The following is a 24,156-nucleotide window of genomic DNA, read 5'->3' as shown; positions in this document are numbered from 1 at the left end:
GCAGCTAAAATTGAATTTCCTGATTGAAGATCCAAGTGCTGTTAAGGGGGCATGATCGTTTCTATACATTATTCTGGAAGTATAACTTACATCATTCTATTAAAGCAGCAGTTACAATCTTATTAGGCTAGTCAGGTATTGATACTTAAAGTGGTTGTATGTAAAGTTGGTGAAATAAAGTGAAATAAAGGTGGCATCATTCTTTTTGCCATTAAAAGCGAAATTGGACCTCACTAATATAGCTAGTTTAATGATTTATTCCTTTATATATTTATGAAGAAATTGTAGGTAAGTGTGCACATGTCCGTTCCTCAGGATTATATTTCTAATTTAAAGGAATTTATCAAGGGGATCCTTCTGTCTTTATTTCCTGCTGTAATCTAATCTCTTCTATATGAGGGCAACCGTTTTTATTTTGGTCTGACCTTAGACTAACAAGCATTCTTATTTTTCTTCAACCTCAATTTTTCTGGATTTTAAATGAAGTAAAGGGATGCAATGAATATGACTTTTTTTGTCTAAACAAAGGAAAAGTAAAAATCTTCTCTCCTGTCTAATCAGGAACTTGGTTTGAATGCTCACTTCCTTGTCATCCTCTGCCTGTTAGAGTGCTGGGAACGATATAGGGTATGAACTGCTTGCTCATTTGACCACATAAAGTTTAGGAACTTGTGTGGTGGTTGGGTCACGATTACGTTCCTGACCAAAGACTGATTCTTCTGCTCTTGAGGTGAGAAACCAGTACTCCTGGATACCTTTGTTCTGTTTTTATCTAACTGAATGAGTGTGCAACTGGGATAGATTTTGAGCCCCTGATAATACATGGTTAGAATGTCTTTGTCTCGTTCATGAACATTTCAAACACTCTTTCTTGGTAAGAGCCATCTTAGGTAGGATAACAATGGGTAGGATTTACTGAGTGTTTACTATATGCTAGGTGCTGGGTATAGCAAGCTCTTTAATGGATCATTTTATTGGGTGTACACAATAATTTCATGAAGTAGGTGCCGTTGTCATTCTTACTTTACATTAAAAAGGTTTTTGGAGATTTTGTATTTTGACCAAGAGAACACCCTGAGTAGTAGTGGAGTCTGATCCAGGTGCTGTGTGAACCAGTGCCTGCTACGTGGAAGGCACACAATGAATCTGTTTTGACTACCCAGTGGCCTTCTCCATGGTGAGATCACACAGAGGTTTCAATGGTTCCACAGGTTCACTGAAATGGCGGTTACATAAAGACAAATGGGTAACCGAATCTGAAAGTAGAGGTGAGCCACTCTTTGTCTTTCTTGAAGATTTGGAACCAAAGGAGATTACTGCTGGCTAGGAGGGAGTGTAAGTCCCTTCTAGTTCAATGGTTTCATCTCTGGACTCTTTTATACTCTTAAAAATGAGATTTTGTTTATGGAATTTTTATCTAGTGATATTTACTGTATTAGAAATTGAATCTGAGAAATAGATTTTTAATGAAAAATATTTATATGAAATATAAGAATATTTTGAAAATAAAAGAATTTAGTGAGAAGGTAATAACAGTAGCTGGATTCTATACTTAATGTATTGTGATATATTATTTTGAATAAAGTTAATGAAGAAAATTCAGCCTCGCACAGCTGTGTACTTGAAAAAGGAAGGAAAAAAGGAAGTAGTTGTGGATTTTTTTCTTTGATATTATACCAAAACTTGATAGTTATTATTTTTAATTTTTTTTATTTCAGCATATTACTGGGGTACAAATGTTTAGGTTACGTGTATTGCCTTTGCCCCACCCAAGTCAGAGCTTCAAGCATGTCTATCCCCCAGACAGTGTGCACCACACCAATTAGGTGTGAATATGCCCATCCTCTCCTCCCCTTCCCATCTGCCCAACACTTGATGAATGTTATTACTATATGTGCACTTAAGTCTTAACTTGACAGTTTTGATAGTTTCTTACAGGTTAGTTCCAATGTGGAATCTAAAATCATATTAATGAACTTTTTATACTCTGTTGTATTTAAATTAATGGGTCTAGTATTCACTTTGAATGGATCTTCTTCTATGATTTTGTAACATCATGCATTGGTTATTTAGAAAATATGGGTTCACTGAGTTATGCAGATCTTCTAAACATTGACACATTTTATTCTATAATATGAAAGTCATATTCATTAATATCACCACTAATTAATCAAAAAGTATTAGAAAGACATCAAGTGCACAGTAGAAGTAAGGTTTTCAAAATTCTAATTTTCACTTTAAAATTTGAATTTAATTATTGGCAACAAATTTTGTTAGTTTTCCTAGAAGTAATAGACTACCTTGGTTTATTTTTGAGAAAATATCTGATGAAACCCAAATTTAAAGAACCATAGTTTATTATTAAATATGAATATTAAATAAACATGTTTCCTGATAAAGAATGGTTAGCAGCTCACAGTTTAAACAGTCACACAAGTGCATTTCTTGGATACAATCATTGTAGCTTGGTATTAAGCAGAAGTGCTTTATCGGTACTTCCCATTTCATCATACAGAATATCAAAAAGATGTGTACTTAAGGATTGTGATTTACTAAAAGTAATAATAATAATGCATTAACTAGAGTTTTAACTGAAACTAGTTCCCTATTCTGCTTTACTGGATATGGCTTGTGGTGAAAAATACAGTGACTATCACTACAGTTTGGTGCTACTACCTTGATTCATGTTAAGACTCCACTAGTTTTTAACCCACTATTGTTTTTGCACCATTGGTGCAAATGCCAACACAGTGCAAAAGGCTCATTACATAGTATTATTATGAAAATATTCGTGAACTTTTGGACTCCTGGGAAGGTCTAGGTGACCCCTGTGCATTGGTGGATTTCACATTAAGAATCACTGATTGAATTCAGTCCTTTCATTTTACTGGAGTGGAGAGTGGGAATAGACCGGCCCAAGGTGGCAGCATGAGTTAATGGCAGAGCTGGAACAAGAACCCAGTTAGTGAATTTTTCTTTAATTTCTTATTTCAGTTTCAGGAATTTCAATGCAAAGGTTTTTTGAACTTCTTTCTCAGAGATGGTGATGATAAATATACATAGCTTGATTATCTCTTATCCTAAATGCTTGGGACCAAAAGTATTTCAGATTTTAGATTTTTCCAGATTTTGGAATATTTACATTATTCTTATTGGTTGTGCATCCCCAATCCAAAAGTCCAAAATCCAAAATGTTCCAGTGAGCTTTGAGTGTCATGTCTGTGCTCGAAAATTTTTGGATTTTGGAGCATTTTGAATTTCAAATTTTTGGATTAGGGCTACTCAATCTGTATAATTATAGAACCTTTTGGGAATAATTCCATTTTTTAGTATTAAACCTTTTACATGTTTTCCCTGCTCTTCAGTCACCACTACTTTTGCTTCTGCTTTTCAATAGTAACCACTCACTCGAGCCTCTATAAACAGAACTTGCTTTATCCTTGCCAAGACTGAGAGGGAAGTTAAAGGAACAGTTGACTGCTTGTTCATTTTCCAGATAAGACAGAATTCCAGCTTTGAGGGGAAGGAAGAATCAGTGAGTTTGGGTTGAAGGACCCACTTCTTTCTTCACCTAAATTAAACTGCTTAAAAGTCACAGGAAAGAAAATTACACATATAACTATCATTTTTTATATCACAATAAGTCATCTCACTGGACAACCCCAGTCCCTGCCTTTCAATTATTCTCTATTAAGCTTTCTCTCTCTTTCTCCCCTCCCTCCTTCCTCTCCTTTCCTGTAAGAAGGAGGTTGCCCATAAAAGTTGCTCTTAACTTTGGTTTTAATTATAGTGATATTTTATGTGATCTGTTTTCTTCAGTACAAACTAGACAGACTGTGAGACTGTATTGAAGAATGGTGAGAAAATCAATAGACTTGGACCCAGATATTACATGTCCTTTTTAATATATCTCCTCTGTTTTAGAGTAGCTTTTTTTTAGGAGCTAGGGATTACAGGCAATACTGTGTGTGAACATATATGTCTGGTAAACTGTGAAAGGAGGCTTGCAGACTCTCCAATGTATTGCTATCTCATTTTCAAATGAATTGGGTATTCTTTTGTAAGATCTCATTTTTTCTTACTTTTCATCTAGCATTTGATTGCCTTCCTATAGCTATGAGCTTTTTGAGTCAAATCTTGTGTATTATTTTTTTCTGATTTCTCCTTTCATATCTTTCTTGGCCCAAAGTGTTATTAGATTTGACCTTAGGTTATCCTTGTGAATTAGCTCTTCCCCAATCCTAGGCCTTCGGTGACTTGCTTTTCTTTCCACAAAACTGATGTTTCTTGCCTTTTCTGTTCCCTGCAAATCATTTAGTCTTCTTGTTCTTTCTGCCTTAGACTTCTAGTTATGGTCTTTTCTAGCCACTTATTAGGCTCACGAATTGTTTTATAATAGCTAGTTGAAGTTTTCAAAATATGAGTTTTGTTTCTCCTTGTCTAAACTTCCTGAGAATGGGGCTGTCTCATGCTTGGTGTATAATGGGGCTTGGGGGAGGTAGACCTCAGGAGGTGATGAGAGCTATGGGGAATGGCTGTAAATACTGATGAAGCTCACCTCCTATTCTGTCCCCACCCCATCCCTTTTTAATCTATCCAGCCAGTCTGTATCTTTCAAGTGGGGAATTTCATCTGTTTACATTCAAAGTTGTTGTTGATAGGTGAAGATTTACTTTTGTAATTTCGCTAATTGTTTTCTGGTTGTTTTGCATATCATTTGTTTCTTCTTCTCTTATTGTTTATCATTGTGGTTTGGTAGTTTTTTTGTAGTGGTAAGATTTGATTTTTTTTTCTTTCTCCTTTGTGTATTTGCTCTACCAGTGAGTTTTATATTTTTGTGTGTTTTCTTGATATTGATTATTATCATTTTACTACCAGGAGTAGATCTTCTTTGAGCATTTCTTGTAAGTCCAGTCTAGTGGTGATGAATTCTCTCAGTCTTTGCTTATCTGGAATATACTTTATTTTTCTTTTATTTCTGAAGGCTGGCTTTGCTGGGTATAGTATTCTTGGATAGCCACTTTTTCCTTTGAGCACTTTGAATATATAATTTCATTCTTTTCTGGCCTAAAATATTTCTGTGGAAAATTTCCTGTTAGTCTAATGAAGATTCCTTTGTATGTGACTTGCCACTTTTCTCTTTCTGGTTTTAGAATTCTGTTTTTTACTTTGACAATTTGATTGTAATGTGCCTTGGGGAGGACTTTTTAATGTTGAATCTTTTTGAAGATTTTTGAGCTTTCTGGATCTGGTTGTCCATATCTCTCCCCAGGCTTCAGAATTTTTCAGCTATTATTTCATTAAATGTTTTTTTTTTTTTTTTTTTTTTAATGCCATTTCCCTTCCAGAAGTTCCCTAATACAAGTATTTGTTTGTTAATAGTGTAAGTTATTTTAAGCCTTAAAAAGGCTTAAGCCTTGTAGGTTTTTTTTTTTTCACTCTTTTTCATTCTTTTTTTTTTTTTTTCTCTGACTGTAATTTTAAATGACTTACCTTCAAGTACAATGATTCTTTATTCTGCTTGATTAAGTGTGCTGTTGAAGTTCTCTGTTATATTTTTTATTTAATTTATTGAATTCTCTACCTGCAAGATTTTCATTTGGTTATTTTTTTATGATTTTTTTATTTCTGTCGAATTTCTTATTTATATCATGAATAGTTTTTCTGATTTAGTTGAATTATCTCTTTGCATTTTCTTGTATCTCATTGAGTTTCCTTAAGATCATTATTTTGAATTCTATTTCTGCCAATTCATTGATTTTTCTTTCATTAGGGTCTGTCGGTATAGAGTTATGTTCCTTTGATAGTGTTATATTTTCTTGCTTTTTCATTTTTCTTATGTCCCTGAGTTGATGTCTGTGCACCTAGTGGAACAATCAACTCTTTCAATCTTTCTAGAGTGGATTTGGTATGAAGAAACCTTCACTTAGAGTTGGGTTTTAGTGTTTTGGTTGGGAAGGGTATGGTGACTCTCTTTCTGGATAGGTATAGTGGTATAGACTCTGTTCAGCTTCTTCAGCTGCATTCAATATCAGGAATAATTGTGGGCACCTCAGTGGTCTAGGCTGTAGAAGTTTGTGGCAGTGTTTCTGGTGGCATAGGTTGTTAATGTCCTCAGTGTCAATGGCTTTGGGGGTCCTCCTCCTATTCTCATTTTCCTCTCATGGGGAGACTTAGCTAGGTGGATGCCTCTTGGTGTCAGTTATGACATGGGCTATAAAGATCTATAGCAGTGCTGGGTTTCAGGTACAGGTCGTCAGAGCAGCTGTGAGGCCAGTGTCCTAGGTCCAGAGTCTTTCTGATCTATAGTGGCACCTGGGTGTTGGGCTGCATGTTAACTCTCTTTAGGTTTGGATGTAGGTCGTCCACAGAGCCAGGACCTGTGACTGAGAGGCACCCCTCTAGCAGCTCATGTTCAGCTGATTCTGCCCCTGGGGAATAGACACAGCACTGGCCCAAATCCAGGGTAAAAGGAGTGCTCTGGAGGTTTTTGCCTAGTGAGCAGGCTATGGCTGCAATTTGGGAAACAGCCAATTGGGCTCCATGACAACTTGGGTTCCCGGGGGATGAGGCACTGTGTAGCAGTGATTCTGGACCCTGGGAAGGTAGGACTCAGCAATACCCTACACTCTGTGAGGCCAGGTGCAGCAGCAGCAATATCCCAGGATGGCAAAGCACAGCTGTCATTTGGGCACTGCTGGGGAAGGGAACAGCACAGCGATGACTCTCCTCCCCAGGGAGAGCAGTGTTTCAGCAGCTCTGACACTAGGGCCTTAGACCAACTCCAGGGAAGCAGCCTATAGGGCAGGGTAGCTCAACTCAGTCACTGCTCTGTTTTCCTAGGATGTAGGGTATCATGTCTGCTCAGCCCTGGGATGCACAGCTGTTCAGCTCAGCCAGGGCACCAATTCCCCAGGGGACAATATGTCACTTCAGCTTAGGCCTGGGAGGCAGGTATGATTGTTCTAGGTGGCCCAGGCACCATTTCCCTGGGATGTAGGGTGCCACTTCAGCTTAAGTTCTGGGCTGGGTGACTACTCTGAGTGGCCATGGTACAATTTTCCCAGGAGGCAGGGTACTGCTTCAGCTCCAGTCTGAAGGATGGGGAGGGGAAGGTAGAGCGACTCTACCTGCACTTGGCCCCACAGGGAAGAGTGTAACAGCTGCTCACAGCTTGGTTTGGGGATGTTGGGCCACTGAGCTGGGGTGCTTCAGCTACTCACCCCTGAAGCAAGACACAGTCCAGCTATATTTCCACTTCCGAGGTGGTATGATGCAGTAGCTGTGCAGGGCACAGGGGCAGGGCACAGTATTGGCTTTTTCTTTGGGGGAGCACAGCTGTGTGGACTTCTGTGAGGACTGTAGCTGACCCCAGGGCTGAGATCTGTAGGTATCCAAGGTGCTGATGGGGCTTCCTTGGATACTCTTGCTCACCTTCTTGCTGCAGTTCCTCCTGGTTGCCAGCTAATCCCCGCGTGGGGGATGGGGTGAGTAAGGTCTGGTGTTTCTGTCCATTCTCTCTTTGGTTATCCTGCGTTTCTGTGCTAACCAAGCACAAGGTTTCTATTTCTCCCCTGTTATACCTTCTGGTGCTCTCTGTTAGTTATTTTCATTAGAGTGTAGTTGTTTATTGTTGTTCTAGCTGTCTTTGTGAGGGCGATGTGCACTGGGGCTTGTTGGCGACTTTGCCAACACCACTCTTACAGTACTTATCTTTCAAAGTCCAGTGCTGGAGATTTTTAAGCTTCTTTCATTTCTCAGGATTACTAACGTCTCTCATTTAATTTCTAGATTATAAGTTTCATTGATAGAACCCTTATAAATATCACATTAAGAAGTTAAGCATTACCTTTAGGCCAAAGCAATTTACTCTAAAAAATCTGATTAATTTCAACACAATCAGCCAGGATGTCAGAAGATTTCAGTGCTTCTGATAGATGCTGACAGGTGAGGAAATTAAAATCAGGGAGGGAAGCAATTAAATGCTGGCAAACATTACTTTAATGAGACAACCAAATCATTCATAAGCTATGGAATATCTTATATTCTTGATAAGTATCTTAGGGTGGTGGGAGCGAGAGCACATTTAAAATTGTATGTGTAATAGAGGATGGTTGGAGTGCAGGAGATTCCATGTTTGTCATCTCATGCTTTTGGCCTAATCTAACATTTCAGCTTCTTCTGGGAACAGATTTCTATGTTTAAAACATTGTTTAATTTAAACTTAATATAAGTAATCCTCTTTCTACCACCTCCACTGCCATGTGAAACTTACAAAAATGCATAAAATCTAGACAAAATAATCCTTGGACTTTGCACAGTGGTTTTAAGATGATAATTGTCAAGACCTATGAAAATAAAAACTTGATAATATATATTTTATACAACTTCTAATAAAAAGATTTGGAAATTATAGCACTAAGACCAGAACTCAGGTTCTCAATCACTGTTCCATAGTTCTTTTCAAAATGGTGCCCCCTACTCAGAATGAACATCTGGGATGGTAGGGCTAAAGAGTCACCAATTTACTGGCTTAGTGGAAGTTTTTGTAAGATACTGTTATATTACTCATTGGTACTATAACACTTACAAAATATCAAGTATTATGAGTTATCTTTATACTGGTCCAATGCTACTTAGTCAGAACTTTTGTTCTTAATATTAGGATCATCATCCTAGGGTTATGTTTCTTTGAATTTGTCTTGGGGTACAGTGGTAGATCCAAAGCATACCAAGGTTTGTGACAAATCTGTTGAAATAGGTTTTTGTGTTCTCTTAATTTCCAATGTTCTTCCATTCCCTTCTGCTTTTTTCTTACTCCCTGTCATTACTTCTCTTTTTTTCTTGGCTTCATTTATTCTGTTCCTGTTCTCTTCCCAAAATATAGTAGAAATTACTAATATCTTCTAGAAGTCTCCATTGGGTTTAATGAGTCTTGCTTTGCATATATTCTAATTAATAGGTTGAAGTTTTGCAAGTTTGAAGTGGATTATACAGATTTCTTTATTTTTGGTAAAATTACTTATGAGGGTAAGGACATTTTTTGGGGGAGGAGGATGGATGGTTGACAAAGGATGTAGATATGCCAGTTGTAAAATATACAGAGGCAGCCAAGGATAACTGGCTTCACTACCAAGAGGCTAGAGTGGGATCTGTCGGTTGTCCCAGATGTCTTTCTGGGTTTATGGAGAACTCCACTGTGTTGTGAAATGCCCAGGAGCTACTGAGGACACATGGCACTCAAACAATGTGAAGAGGACGGTGAATTTAGCTAGAAGGCTTCAGCTTTTCTGTTACTTAACATGAGGCTTATTGATGAATGATTCTTCACAAAAACTCACTGGTGCAGACTTCTCTTGTTTATGTGGCTTGTGTTTCAACACTTTGCCCAAGGATGTTGCATCTCTGAAACTTCACTGAGGAGATCTGAGAAAGTGTTCATGGTAACCTTGCACTGAACACTCCTTTTACCTCAGCTTAGTAACATGTTACCTTCTGGTTAGACCACAGATGTGAAGTCTCCTCTTCCTCCTTTCACTTGCTAGTGAAGCAGAGCTCAGAACCGTAATGCATGTGCTTTATAGAGCTTTAACAATTGAATTTTCTATGTTAGGGATTGGTTTTCCCTTTTCTGAAGTTGTAAAGTTACTCTCTACAGATAGCATATTCTCAAGTGGGAAGCTACATCGTGTAGTAGAAGGGTGTTTACTAGTTTTGGTATCAAGATACAATGTTAAATTTTTATTTGTTCTTTGTTAGCCATGTGATCCCTGAGGTTTGGTTTCTGTATTTCTAAAATTGGGGTAATAAGCTCTCAATGGAGGTATTAATGAGGGTGATTGAAGACATTATGGTCATGTAATTTTTCCAAACTTTAAAGTATAATGTTAAAAGGTGATTAATGTTTTGAGTTTAGTGGCAGACAACGAGGTTCTTGCAGGGCATCTTATTAACCATGCTCTTTTCTTAATCAGATTTGAGTTCTTTATGAAAATAGGACATTTTAAGAAAACTTCCCAGAAGTCATACTTCTTAATAAATCTATCCATTCTATAATATTAAAACAAATTCCCTTTGTTCTGGCAGTCAGATTGGAAGCTCCATGTCTCTGTACCTAAGGCACAAACTTCAAAATGATGCTTTAGGTCTTTCATCTAAAGCAGTATGTCTTTTGCTTTTTGGAGACATTTGATATTTTTTATCTTGAACACTTGTCTTTTGAAATAAAAATTCTTTGTGTTGTTTATTGTTAGGTGAGATCATGTGAGATTGACATAGATAAATATTGTGGTGTTTTAGAACTATGAAGCATAAGTCAAAGAAATAACCCATTCAGAGATATTCTCTAGTATTTCATGCTTATAAAATTATCCTTTAATCAGGTAAACATGGACTCATGGGAAGAAATACCGTTGTACGTATCTATAGATATGGGATAATGGAAGAAAATGTTCTAAAAAAAGTAGAACTTAGGACAGATTTGGCTATGAAGTGTATGTTATAATCTTCATTTACATATAAGGAAATTGACACTCAGTTTAAATAATTGCCTAAGGCCATTGGTAAGAGGAAGACAAGTCTGACAGGTTCTAAATCCCATGTGCTTTTCCCACTTCCTCATGTCAAACAAATAGCTGGTTTTACTTTGTTATTCTCACACCACCAACTCTTGTGAATCAAGTCAATGAGTTGTTGTTTTTCCCAATCTAATAACGTGGGAGAAACTAAGGTAGAAAGCAAAGATTACTGGGTCAGACAGAGCCCCTGGTTCCAAACTTGTGCTCCACCACATACTGTACTGTGTAGTTTTGGGCAAGTTACTTACTTTTCCTGAACTTCAGTTTCTACACCTTTAAAATAAGGACAATAATAGCCATTTTACATGGTATTTGTGAAGTTAGTCATAAGAGATGTGTTAGTTTTCATCTCATCTTACCTGTCCCTCTGTGAGCTCCTGTTTTTTCACCTAGGAAGTGAATTAGAATAATTCCTTCTTGCTTCTTCACTGGGCTGTGTGGTGAGATGAATATGCAAGTGTTTTGCAAAACAAGAATCCACTATATAGATAAAATAAGTTATAATTATTAATGAATAAACATAGGCTTCGTGCCTGGGAGTAACTTTTACCTATTACATTTGCAGATACTAGCGTTTGAGTTGGCTGAACCGTGTGTCCACTGACCATTCCAAGAGCCAGCTGTCTGAGGTAAGAGAGGATCAGCGTCTTCATTTATGAAATTCTAATAGGCGTCTGAGCTGATACTGTGTAAAGCTGATTTTATTTCCAATAGAAGAAATACAAGAGTACTTCATGAACAACAAATCCCGAAAAATGGCCAAGACAGTGAGCTTCCCTCCTTTTTTAAAATTTTGTCTTCTTGATTTAATTTGCCCTTTCAATTCCTAGCCATTAAGGTTCAATATCAAAAGCACAAAAATGTGGGCTACACCAAAGATTCAGATTTAACATATCTCAGTGTCCATGAAATGCTATGTGCTAGAATGTTCTTACCCATTATTTTATTCTATTCCTAGCTAGTGCAAGGCAGGAGGGCTTTTTACCTAGTTTCCTGGCCCTCGATTGAGTGCATTTTTCACTACACTATGCTGTCTGTGTTACCTGGCTCTGAAGGGGCCAAACATTACTAGTTGGGTCAGTCACTGTTTCTTAGCTGCGGAATAAATCATCTCAAAAAGATAAAACCAAGGCTGCAACAAAAAAATCCTAAGGACATAGAAAATTAGTTAGAATCATTGAATCCCTAGGCCCATAGTATATGTGTGCCATTCTGCTGGCAGACTATTGTGAAGATCAGCCTCTGGGAGAAGAATACATTCATCTTAAGTTTGTCTAGAAAACAGAAGATAATGGAAAAAAAACTTTAAAGGAAGCATGATAGTTGTAAAATTTGCAAAATGTGGGTTTTTTCACCTGCAGCGAATTTGCTGATATCTGTACCTCCTAGGGAGCTCTACTGTGTTCTGTGTAATCTTTTATAAATCTGAACCAAACAGAGAGGAAGTAGGGAATATGGTGTTCCCGACTGTAGGTCTCGTAGAATAGTAGCTTTGTAGAAGATTTGATAACACTATTTATAGTACTGTAAACGTTTGTTCTGCTGATATTTTATTAATTCCTTTGGTATATTATATTGATGATTTTGAACTGCAAACATGACTTTAGTTGCACAGACCTTTGAAAAAAATGAAGTTGATTGATATTGTCCCATATTTGTGGGACTTCGATGATTTGGAATTGAGTGGAAATTATGGTGTTAGGTTAACATGATTTTTCGAATCTACTATTTTGCATACAAGGTCAGTTTTGTATGGACTATGAAACTCCAGTAATTAAATCAGGCATAGAGTTATTTAGATTTTCTTTTCATTCCTACAAAAGAAAGCATTGATTCAAAGAAAAAGGAAAAAGCTAGCAAAAAATACAGAAAAGGTGTCTGCCCATCTTTTAGTCTCTCTCTAGTCCATAAAAAGCCCCTGCAAAAACTTCTTTCTAAAGCAGTTCTTTCTATACTTCTTTCTAAAGAAGTATTATTTTTATGGATAAATATATCAGAAAATAATGTACTGTAGATATCTACATCATAGTTTTTGATAGCTCTGTGAGGCAGAGATCTAACTTGTTAATTTAGAAACTGCAGTTATCGTACTAACCTTCCCCCAGATGTCAGTTGTTAAATATTAATAGAATAAGCTGTGAAAAGTAGTTAACTGTGCCCCCCTTCCCCAGGGAAACCCATCTCGAAACTACAACTTCTGAGCAAAGCTTGAAAGTTTACAAAAAAATCACTCTTGAGAAAAATGAATTCTCTCTCTCCCTTCTGCCCTCTCTCCCCCCTTCTACTCCCCACTTCCTTCTCTCTCTCTTTCTCCCCATCCCCCCTACTCTGTATTTTGGAGGTGAGGCTAGTGGGAGGGAAGGATAGAGACTTCTCAAATAACCTTTGGAAGGTGGAGAAGCAAATATTCTGGGGGCATGCTGTAGAAATTTAAAATAATCTTGTGGTAATAATTGGTATCAGTGGCAGTAATGAAGAAAGAATAACAGTTTAAATAAATAATTAGACTTGACAGTAGATGTGTCAACAGGTACCCACTTAATGAGTGTAATCATTGTTTTTCTCTGCTTTCAATGTTGATCCACCGACTGCGGTGTGTTCCTTGTCCCATTTCCAAACCAAATCTATTTAAAGCTGCACTTCATGGGATCTGAAACAGTATACCCTGTTTACTATTTAGAGCTGATACCTAATGTTCTTTAATAGGCAAGATCTGTACTTGAACAAGAACAGGCTTCTGGCCTCCTGTAGACCGTTGATTATCCCTGTTTTCCACAGGGTGATTCATTAGCAAGGATGAATAATACCCAATTAATTCTCATGGACTTGTCTGCATTGCCAGAGTGAATTGTTTATTATAATTTGGTGGAAATAGTCCTTGTCTGCCTTAAATAAAATTAATCAGTTACTGTTTTTTAGAAATGGAGTTAGAGGCAGTGGTTATAAGTGAAATTATTTCTTTCATTACCTGGGTAGAATCTCATTGTTTTGGTGAGGGAAGCAGTGTGTTGTATGTTACGTGAGCCAAAAGCCAGGAGAATCTAATTCTAATCCCGGCGCTGATGCCAACTGGCCGTGTCACCTTGGGCAAGGCACCTTCCTCTGTGAGGTCTGTTTCAGCATCTAACAACAAACACAGTTGCACCGATTGATTGTGGCATTACTTTCAGTTAAATGTTCTATTATCTATGGTTTTATTTCCTGGCCAGCCCCTTCTCCTTCCTGCTGCCGTGTTTCCAAAATCATAGGAAAGTCCTGTGGCTCTACTACAGAGCTAGTGTGTGAACAGAGTTATTCTTCTGCTCTGCTTTGCTTCTTTTAGATACCAGAAGAGAAGTTAGTAATTTGGATTATATGTACTGTATAACTCGGCATTTATACATTGGTCGTCACTTACCCCCCAGCAACTTGCAATTTCTGATCCGAAAAGGAAAGAATAAATCCATCTTCCCCCATGTTACTCTATGCTATGACACTGTTCCATGATCTGGACCTTATTTTTAGAGAACTTGGTAAACTTACTCCCTATTAAAACTATTGGGAAGAGATAGATTCTCCTTCTGTTATTTTACTTTTCCAGAGTGAATCACTGGACCTATGAGGAGAGGTCAAAATGTCAAACCAGAGGGGACTTTAAGAATCAAAGTAACCAAATTCTCTTATTTCGGAGACGGAGCTTTTGGGGTCAGAGAGGGAATCTGGTTTGTCTAGGGTGTTGGTGACTGATCCTAGACTAGAATTCTTTCTTCTAAGTCCACAGTTGTATCTTTGTTTAAGCAGAGAAATCTTTTTGTATAAACTGTCTTTTCCCAATATTTTTTATAAGGCCATTCATTGTTTCAGGCAGAACAATTTAGTGCCAGTGCAGGGATGAGAGATGTCTTTAATGCATATATAGACTCCAGGTGTCTTAATTCCATGAGGTGCATGAAGCAGTGGCACAGAGGGTTCTGGCTGGCCTCTGCATGTTATGTTTGTTAGGACACTGGATTCCCTTGCAGTCCTTCCTGGAAGAGGTTATTTGACTCTGACATCATCACTCTTTCCTCCACCCACCTCCTGCCCTTTTCTGATCCAGTGAATTATAGGAAGCTGAGAATGAGTTCCTAGCTGTCTGTTTACTGCACATAGTTTGGGAACATTAATAAAGAGAAGACAGATGTGGGATTAATACGCAAGGGGACAGTAGAGTAATAGCCAACACAGTGAAATCTAGTTCAAGGCCTGCAGTTCCCAATTGCTGGGCTACTCAAGATTAATAGCAGTGCCTTTCATTTTTTCAGACCCTTCTCTCTGCCTTGTGGGATTGGGCTGGGACTGAGAAACAGCTGGTGTAACCTTTGCTAAAACCAAACTCATGTTTACGTGGGACTTCCATGTCCAGAGAAGAGAGTAGTAATTATCTATCAAATAGAAGATAGCTTAGAGACCATTGGATCTAAACATTTACCTTGAACTTACAGTACAGAGCTTCAAAGAATAGAAGTTGTTTTACTGAGTCTGAGGTTCAAATCCTGCAGATTTATTAATTTGCTGTGACTTTAGTGAATGGAGGATTTCCCTCTGAGCCACAATTTCTCCATCTTTGAGGTGGGAGGAGGACTGTGGAATAGATGATGTCAAAGGTTGTCTCAACTCTGATTTTTATGAGTCTCAGATTTGCTCCAGGTTCCAAAGCAAGCTTGCAGCCAAGCCAGGTCTTGAATTCAGAGCCCCTTTATCTGGTGTGGGTGGTCATCATTGTAACTTCCACTGCTTGTGATTTCTAAATAGTATGTTTGCATTTGTCAACCTTGATTGAGGAAATAATCTTGTTCTTTTTCATTAGACAGGTCTCTTTCTATCAGGTGATTTGCCTAAGGCAGTTTATCTGTATATGTGTGTGTGCAAGTGTGCACATGTGAACATGTGTTTGGGGTAGGGGTGAGGATTATGAAAGTTTGGAAACTCAGATGAGTCAATGAAATAGCTGGAAATATACATCTATAAAGAATGCTGTCTAAAATTTCAGGAGGTTTGTAGATACACTGAAGGCCATACATGAGTTAAGCAAAAGATGGTGTCCTGTGTGGGAAGTATGAGTTGATATTTGGGTGACATATTTTTCCTTTTGATGTTGAATTTTCCCATAGTTCCCACTGTTCCTCTCTGAGTGTCTCATTTATCAGCATGACCCTGGATATTTAGATGTCTCAAACCATTGAGTGTTATTTTATCATTGAAACTCTTATTCTGCTTGCTTTATTCATTTGTTTATTCATTTACTTAAATGCACTTTTAACCCAGAAGCTGCTAAATGCTAGGCACTTTAATACATTGTTTTATTTAATCTTATAAAATAGAAAATTATTTTTCCCATACTTCGTATGAAGAAACAGCTCAGAGAGGTTGAGTAATTTGTACAAAGTTGTACAGCTAATAAATATAAATCTGAATTTAAATCCAGATCTGCTCTAAAATGTCTGAATACCTTCAGAGATAACCATTGAAAATGAATAAGGACAATGAAAGAAGTTCATAAACCATAGAAATCCCTGATAGAAAATAGCAAATGGGCCCCAGAGGAGTGTAGAGAAATGTGTGCTATGGGAGTTCAGAGAGGGACAAGATCACACATCCTGAATCACTTATATAATAATTGATTAATTACATGCTTATCTAGCTCCTTAAAGCAGAATAAAAAAAATGTTGGACAGTTGTATAAAATACATCATAAACAACTCAAGTTTTTTCTCATTTTTTAAAAACTTTTATCAGGTTAGTGGGCTCAACATCTTCATTTTGTGAGTGAGATGAGAAGGAGACCCCGGGTCATAGGGCCCTGATCATACCAACTGGATTGGAATTTCAATGCTTTGGGGAATCTGTTTGTTTGGTGTTTTTTTTTCTCCCCCTGTTATATTGAGCGTGGGACTTTTGACAGAGATAACTTCTGACCATGCACAGATCAGCACAACTGCAGATGTGAGCAGCTAGAACTTGGATCCTGCCAAGTTGTAATGACTGCCACATGTGTGAAGCTAAAACTTAGTGCTCGGTGACCCACTGAGTGTATGTGGGAACCAGAAGACTGAAAGCCAGTGTCAGAGATGGAGGAGGCCTCAGAGTGTGTCAGGAGCGACACCTTCACCTTACAGATGGGGAAATGGAGGCTCATAGAAGGGACATGGCTTAATAAAATTCAGGCAGCAGGTTAATGGCTCCCTGGGAATAGTGGCAAAATAAGAACTAGGCTTTATACCAGCACTCTACAGTAATAGCCACTTACACTTTTTATTGGCTATACTCACACTGATAGGCTTGACAGATATACCTGGATTTGAAGCTTGGCATTAATTGCCACGTGGCCTTGGATATTTGAGCCTCAGGTTTCTTGTCTGTGAAATGGAAATCATAGTCCTCCTCACAGGACTATTGTGAAGATAAATGAAATACCATTGTGTCCATATGATTAATCATCCTCATCACAACCCCATGAGACAGACACAATTGTCTTGTTTTCATAGATTCTATTTCCTAACTTCATCTTGACGCTTTCTAGGTCCTTGTTGCTCAAAGTCTGGTCTGAGGACCGGCAACATCAGCCTTATGTGGGAGCTTGTTAGAAATGCAAATTTCAGGCCAGACTCTAAACCTTCTGAATCTGAATCTTTATTTTAACAAGATCCCCAGGTAGTTCATTAGCGTTTGAAAAACATTCTTTTAGGCTCTAGACCAATTTCAAGGCTATTGGCCATGGCCTGCAGTGAGTGGCGCACTGCCAGCATCCTTGAGGCTTGCTATACCATGCCTTAAGATAGCAGGAGGGAGCCCTGTGAAGTCACTCCCTGGGAAAATTGGAAGGTTGGGTTGAAGGGAACCAGCAGGCTTTATCTTTTCAACACCCTCCATTTCCTCAGAAGTACTATTGACACGGGGTCAAACTGGGATTGGATGCTAAGTCTTTGTGATCCCAAAGTCCATGTTCTTTTCATTAAACCACGATGTCTCAGTCAAGAGGAATGCTGGGTTGTGTGTGTGATAACTCTTCATTCCCCGTAGTATGAATATTTCCACACTGGCTGTTTTACTCTATTACTCAATTCCTAGAGGGGGAGAATTAAAAAAAAAAAATTAAAAAAGCATGAGTTGAAAGCCAGGATCCCGCAGCTTAATCAGTTATTTTCGTTTTTTAATGAGGGTGACTATTGTGAAATAAGTAATTATTAATTACTCAAAACTAATGAAATATTTTAGTTTCCTTGCTAAAAAAGCATATGGAAGCTAAAAGAAAGCATATGGGTGTTTTTCGGGAAGCATACTGGTGAATGGACAAATTATGGTGGTGCCAATATGCCTTTGCTGTCTGGCTGGGGCCATCGCTCTATGTGTGCTGGCATCTGAGTCCTCGTGGGAAAAGAGGGTTTTTTAAAATTCCCATGTGGTATGTGTGGTGGGTGCCTCTGCAGTCTCAGGATTCTTTCTGCCGTGGTGTCACTCGGGCAGTGCTGGTTGAGTGTCTCCTTGGTCTAAAACCTCTGCTGTAAGTAGCCATGTGCCTCTTCCTTTCCAGGTATCTCAGCCTCTGCAGCAGACCGGGCCTGCCCCGCTGATAGCAGGCATTAGACTCTGGCTAACAGTTTGCTGCACGGGCAACAGCAGTACCCAAAATGGCAGCAGAACGGGGACCTGCTTGCTCCATCAGGGACTCTGTGTGAGGCCCTTCACCAGTATTTGGATCTCTGCACTGCACATTTCTTCCTTGTGAAACTGGAATAATAATACCAGTGTTCCTTAGCTCACGGGCATGACTGTTTATCCAATTTGTAGTCCATGGCCTTTGCTCCTCCTTTCCTTTCTTTTATCTTCTTCCCCTTTGCTATATGTTCATTCAGTCTGGTAAAAAGCTTTATGGCTTTGGAGGTGGTTGAAATTATTTTGGCTGCCCTGGGGACTGCACATTTCTAGGCTTATGATGATCAGAGGCAACATGGTATGTTTTAGAAGATAATTGGCTGAGTGTCAGAAAACTGAAGGTCCAGAGCAACCTGACTTCATAAGCATTTGCTTAGCACCTACCAGCAAGGTAGCATGCTAAGAAATTGAAAGAAGGAGCTGGTCTGTGGAGATGAATTTGAGCCAGGGCCAGTGAAGACTCACTGTAATGTATGAGCTTAGTAATTGTATTCTGGGAGAGGCAGAATTTGGAGAACTCTTTCTTCCTGGAGTTTTCTTACAGAGCCAGCTCCTGGAGTTGGTTTTGAAAGCTGATTGATTGGACTTTGATATTATAGGGATTTGAAGAGTAAATCTCGTAGGCAAGAGCCAGCTTTAGGCCAGACCCCAAAGCAGATGAATTATCAGGCATGGCCGAAGAACTGAGCATAGGGCACAGGAATGTGTAGTTGAGAGAGATAGTGATTTCTGATGAACCTCAGACTCTTCATCTGCAAAATGTGAGCTTTGGGCAAGATGGTTCTTAATAAACCTTAAGAAGCTGGAATTCTACAAAGTCTCTTATCCCACAGCCAGGTGAGCCACTCAGTCAAACTCTGGTAGTTCAATAGTGGCCACAGAGCAAGGCCTTGCCCAGGTGGCCTGACCTTGCTGCAGTGGTCTTCCTATTGCCCTCATGTCATTACAATGGCACATAGGTGTGGGGGGGTGTCCTTATTATTCTGGCCTTTAATGTATGAAATGTGGAATGTTAAAGTGATCTAAGGCATAAAACAAATAAGAGATTTAACTGTCCCAGATACCGCGATGACCCTTCTCCCGGAGAGTGCCAACCTTTACGAAAGGCACCCCCTTTCATTTTGCATGTGTGGACCTTGCTTTCCTGCCTGAAAGGACAGCAGGTATTGCTCCTCCTAGCGAAGCCTTCCCTGTCCACCCCTTGGCTGTGGAATCCAGTCTCAGCGTTGGACTTTTTTTATTGTTAAACTTTATTTAACATAACTTTTCATGTTTCCTCTCCTCTCCCCTTTTCCCTTCCTCTGTCACACATATTATAAGGGCTCTGAATAGAAAGAAGGGTTACTTTCTGCCTCTCTCAATTCTCTGTAGCTCCTGGCACAGTGCCCTAGACATAGTGCTCGGTAACGAAGCACATGGCTGTGGTCTTTGACAGTTTTTGCCCCTGCTTAGTACTTGTTTCTGAGATGGATATGAGACTCATAGGCTTATGGAATTTCAGAACTGGAAAGGAACTTAAAAACAATCTGTCGAGTCCAGCCTGCATCCTGGAGAAGAAACGACTTAACTCTAATTTACCTGCCTAGTTTGTGGCAGGTCTGAGAACGCCGCTCACATCTGATCCAGCACTAGAGCGATGGTTGGCAGCTGAGTCCCTGCTTAGCTTTCAGTAGCCTTAGCTGGAGTCCTTCTTTCTATGAAGACAATTAGGAATAAAGGTGGTACAGGTGGCACTGTTGCTGTATTAAACGGATGGAAAGAAGCAGACATTCCTTGGTGTCTAACGTGCGACAAGCCCTTTGACAGGTGTTTTCACATAGTATAACTTGGTCAGTCATCAAAGCCTAGAATTCCCATCCCTACATGAGGGAGATGTGTTGTTTGTAACAGAACATTTAGCAAAAGCCCTTTTCTCTAAGCTTTGAAAGGCAATCTACAGTGGATAGATGCTTCCCTCCTGGGACTTGGGTATAGGGCTCTGCAGAGTGGCATGCATGACTATTCTAAGGGGCACAGATTATGTAGATGGGTGGGAATAAACAGAGGTTGTGATCAAAATTGGGGTTGAAGGCCTGTGGCCACCTTTGACTCTTTGGAGAGCTGGGACTTGGGTGCCTTATTCTTGGGTGTTTGTAGTATTAGCTTTTATTAGCTCTTATTATATCTTATTCCCTCCTCTCTCCTGGCTAGCCTTGACCCTGATGAGTATATTTTCCTCCTTCTAGTTCATTTTTCTTCTATTTCTTTTCCTTCTCCCCTTTCCTCTTTCTCCTGAGTTCACGCTGGGTGGCCTAAGGTCTTGAAAGCTCTCCGATGGCAGGGTTCTCTGTACCGGACTGTGAAAACGCTGGCAGGGAAGACGATACACAAATCTGTTAAATATACAGTAAAAATAGCTTATGATCTATGGGGCTCGGTATTAAGCAAGATGATATTAACGAGGTTTGAGTGCTGTTCTGAAATGTGGCAGCTGCACACGCATATTGGCTGCTTTCCTCCCTACCTCTGGCAGCTTGCGAGCGGTGTTGCCATGACACTCCTTGGGCTCTGTTTAGATCAGCTATTTTCTGAAGGAGTCCCTGACCTTCCCCACAATAGAAACCGTTGATGTGGTCATGTCAGTGCCTCTTCAGGAGCTGTGTGACTGGTGAGCCCCCAGTTGTCACTTGGAAACTGTAGGTCAGACACAGACCCCAAACGTTTAAGAGCAAAAGGGGCTTTTAAATATCTGCCCCTCTACTCTCATTTGATGTGTGAGGACACTGAGGCCCACTGCCTGGCAGTGACTTGTTCAAGGTCACAGAGTGAATCACAGACGAGGCTGGGGCAGCAACTCAGGACTTCTGTTTCCCAGCTTCGTGTCGTTCCAGCTGTGCCACGCTGACTGCTGCCTGGGTGCCCTCTGCAGCCTGTGGGAGGCTGTGGGTGGACCAGACCTGGGACAGTGTGGTCCTTGGGAGTGGGCAGAGAAGGGGAGCAAAGGGAGAGTTGTTCACTGTGGAGGAAAGAATGAGAAAATGAGCATGAGGAAGATGCTCAGAGTGAGTGGCCGAGGTGCCACTCAGCAGTGGCCATCCTCAGGGACTCTTCTGGGTGGAACTGTCCCATCAGATTCCACAGATTGGTTCATTGTTGGTTCATTGAGAAGTGAGTGCTTAAAGGAACAGGGAAAAAATAATGCCACGTTCTCCGAACCCTTTCCTGACCTCACACAAGATCTCACCTGAAACTGCCATAAGAGCAATTCTTTGTTAGCACCATACTATTTTTGTATTTTATTATATACTGTCAAGTATTTTTCCAGTAATTTATATGTGAAATGCTGTCTCTGTTACAAGATTACAGGGTCCTTGGGGACAGAAATTGTGTCTTAAATGGACCTTCCTTCTTTCCTCTCCGTTTCCGTCCCTGCCTTTTGATTAGGCACCTGGCAGAGACCTAAATGCATGGGATGAACATCTAGTAAATTTTTGTTGAGTTGAACTTAGTTGAATTCTGATGACCTCTTACATTTTTTTAAATTAATTACTGGTGAAAGTTGGCAAATGGTGATTTTGTGGAATAGTGTTCTTACCAATTTAGACTTGAGGGGGAAGGGGGGGCAAGGGCAATATACGTAACCTTAACATTTGCACCCCCATAATATGCTGAAATAAAAAATAAATAAATAAATAAACCCTCAATGTGCTGTCTATTATTATCTTCATTTACAATGAAGAAACAGAAGTCAAGTAACTTTGCAAATTTACCTCAAGGAAAAAGTGATGGAGATTTGATATGCATCTAAATCTTCTGTCTCCAAGTATTTTAATGTTACTTCTTCTCTTGCCCAGTATTTATCAGAGTGGTCTTGCTCCATTGACAGTGGTTTAGCATTCTATTGGGGAGTTTCCAACCTTTTCGTGATGTAACCTACTCCCTTAATAGTTTGGGAAAAGAAATTATTAGGCCTCAGGTTCAAGTAATAGTATGCTTTGGGCAACCCTTTTACTGAATTTTTTTCAGTAAGCCAATGAGAAAATACTGCATCTGTATCTTCTCTAATTTTCCAAGTTCAAAATAAGCTTTGTAATAGTTTGCAAGACTCCTTTGACTTTTAACAAATTCGAGCACATGCAGAATATTGGGAGAAATTTTTCTCTAAATGAATTGACTAATTTAGCTAAGAACAAAACTAGACCACTTTTTTTTTTTTTTTTTGGTTACAAAAGAACACAGGAATTTTTGAATGCTATCACTAAAACCCAGATTTTGTTTGATACTATGTTTTGTTTCCTCAATATTTGTTATATTCATTAGGTGATATCCATTATGCTTTCTTTACTTTTGTAGGATTTAGATGAGTTTGATTGATAACATTCTGCCTCCTTTCTGAAAAACCACAAATATGGAGCACTCTTCTTTTTTAATGTATGTGCTTAGAAAGAATATCATTGCCTAACTTAGCTACAGAGACAAAGCTGACTTGTAGTGAGTATATTATCTTGTTATATATAGCTTTTATGTTTCCTTTTTGTTTCCTTTCCAGGTGTTTAAAGAGGAGGATGAGTTGAATGATAATGGTATAATGTTTAGAAAGTTGAATACATGAAACAACTATGCCTGTGGGTCTATTTCTATATTTTGTATGTGTGTGTCTGATGAGCTTATAGTTTTTAATAATGTTTTCTATATTTTGAAAGCACACACTAACTTTGGAGTTAACAAAGAAAACCTGAAATCAAAACTTGGGTGCTTGGAAGGAGGGATGATATTTTATCTTTTGGGTTTTTTTCCCCTTATAGTTGCAGATAAAGTTAAAAGTTAGAAAATTGAATTATGTGGTGTTAAATGGAAACCAAACACTATCTTTGTACTTTCTTTCAGAAGAAAGTTTGCTTTAGGAGTATAAACATTCTTGAAAACTTTCTAAATTTCTTCAGCTCCCATTGATATCCATATTTTGCTTAATTCAATTGAATCAATTTATTGTGCACATTGACCCTGGGGATGTTACTTACTATGATCGATGCACCAAAAAAAGGAAGAAAAAGAAAGCATTGCTTTGCATCTTTATTGCTTCAAATGTTTCTTCTTTGCTTCAGAATTTTGTATGTATGTATCTCTTTCCCCAGGTAGACTGGGGGCACCCTGAAGACATTAGAGGTATTTTATGTGTGTTCGTGACAAAGATTTTGTGAACTCAGATGTAGTAACTTAATACAACTCTTTAAAAATGTTCTGCTGGGAGTTCACAGGTTTATTCAGAATTTCTTTAGAAATCATCCCATTACTCTTGAGATCCCTCTGCTTCATAGACTTTCTGTGAAATGAAGAAAGTCCATCTGCCTACTTGTCATAGAAATGGGTAGTTTAGGAGTGAAATAGCCTGTTTACATACTGTTCCAAACTGTCACTGTAGGAAAAGGTTTCGTATATTATAAAATGTTACAGAGCTAGAAAAAATATACACATGTAATATATAGAGTGTGTGTGTGTGTATATATATATATACATATATATATATATATATGAATGATCTGTTCCTTGTCACAATATTTAACCCAAAGTGCTATTTACAGTAATGAATCAAAATGTCAGTCTTAAAAATATGAAGTGTCAAAGTGTTCCCACGTTGCGGAAAAGTTTGATGTGACAGTTTGTTAATCATATGACTATTATATCAAATGTGTCTCACAATGTTTTTTGCTAAGTTCTCTCTCCTGTAGGCTCCTCACACTTTTTTAGTGAATTTCTAGTTTAATTTACTAACCCAAGAGTACATTAGGTTACGTGTCTCCCACACCTCACACAAAAGCTGCTGTGTTTTTCTGTACTTAAAACTGAATGGATTTCACATTATTTTAGAGTGGTTTGATTTTGTGCCTGACACATTTATGTATAGTAGCTAAAAAAAAAAAAATTC

The 24,156-nt window shown here is 38.7% G+C and overlaps 1 protein-coding gene across 8 annotated transcripts in view; it reads left to right on the top strand.

The window, feature by feature from the left end:
• Window positions 1–24,156, top strand: part of LPP (LIM domain containing preferred translocation partner in lipoma) — a 669,323-nt gene that overhangs the window by 151,058 nt on the left and 494,109 nt on the right. For all 8 annotated transcript variants that reach the window (XM_076003023.1, XM_076003032.1, XM_020286688.2 and 5 more), the window contains one exon: window positions 11,143–11,206. The gene's annotated coding sequence lies outside the window, so the exon portion shown is untranslated. The remainder of the gene's footprint in view (window positions 1–11,142; window positions 11,207–24,156) is intronic.

Source organism: Microcebus murinus, chromosome 1, assembly GCF_040939455.1.
Source record: "Microcebus murinus isolate Inina chromosome 1, M.murinus_Inina_mat1.0, whole genome shotgun sequence".
Taxonomy (NCBI): Eukaryota; Metazoa; Chordata; class Mammalia; order Primates; family Cheirogaleidae; genus Microcebus; species Microcebus murinus.
The sequence above is the reverse complement of the archived record's forward strand: the minus strand, read 5'-3'. Positions and strand labels throughout refer to the sequence as shown.